Below are 1,037 nucleotides of genomic sequence, written 5' to 3'. Positions count from 1 at the left end.
TACTTAGAAACCTAACAAAATTATATGTTTGATTGTGATATATGATTAATTATTAATCTGTATTTCTTAATTATACATTGCAATTTTAAATAAATTACATAAACATAATACCTTAAACAAGAATAGGAATATACATACAGTTTAACAAATTTGACCTTAAATTTATAACTATAAACCATTCCATATCAATGTCAAGTATTTTGGGACTAATAGTTGAGTGGATACAGCCCCACTTTCTCCTTTAGTTTTATTACTTAAAAAATAAAATCATTTGTATAGTGGTTTTAGGATTCACTGACTTGTTCCCTTATGCCCTCAGAATATTGATGGTCTCTGATGGTCTGGAAAAGGAAATAAGATGAATAAATTTTTTGAAAAAGTAATATAAAACCTATGCATTTGAAAGTATTAATATTGATGAAATTACTGAACAGAATGTTCTAACTAGACCATGGAGATGGAGAAGATGATGAAGATTGGGAAAGTACAGAAAAATCCACAAATGTGTTTGGGAACATTTTCTGCTCATTTTGTAGTGAATATATTAATGCTTTTATAGATATAAAATGCAAATTTGAAAATTAAGAATCAAGAAAAAGAATATAATTTCATATTATGGGTTAATCATTAGACAATTATAAAAATAAGAAAGACAGGAATGTTGCAGAAATTATGTAGATATATAAATTAGGATATATACAAAGGTTTAAAATAGATTATAATATAATTTGATAAGAAATTTGGTTTTGCATATTATAAGTTAAGAATTGCCCTTTTAGATCCTAATAGTCTGGCAACAGTGACCATGAGGAAGCATTCAAGGCCTCTCCTCCCCCGCCTAGTTAAACTTTGTCCACTTGCTCCAGGAACTGTTATCGTTCTATCTTATGATTATGACTTTTTAAGGACATTTTGGTTCATGTTGAGAAAACAGTCACGTATTTGATATTTTTTGAAGTGCAAATATAGACTGATGTAATCATTGTTGTAGGATATAAAAATAAACTTTTTTCCTTGGAAAGAGAGAGAGACATATA

The sequence above is a fragment of the Peromyscus leucopus genome, chromosome 16_21, assembly GCF_004664715.2.
Source record: "Peromyscus leucopus breed LL Stock chromosome 16_21, UCI_PerLeu_2.1, whole genome shotgun sequence".
In the NCBI taxonomy this organism is placed as follows: Eukaryota; Metazoa; Chordata; class Mammalia; order Rodentia; family Cricetidae; genus Peromyscus; species Peromyscus leucopus.
Note: the sequence above shows the minus strand (reverse complement) of the source record.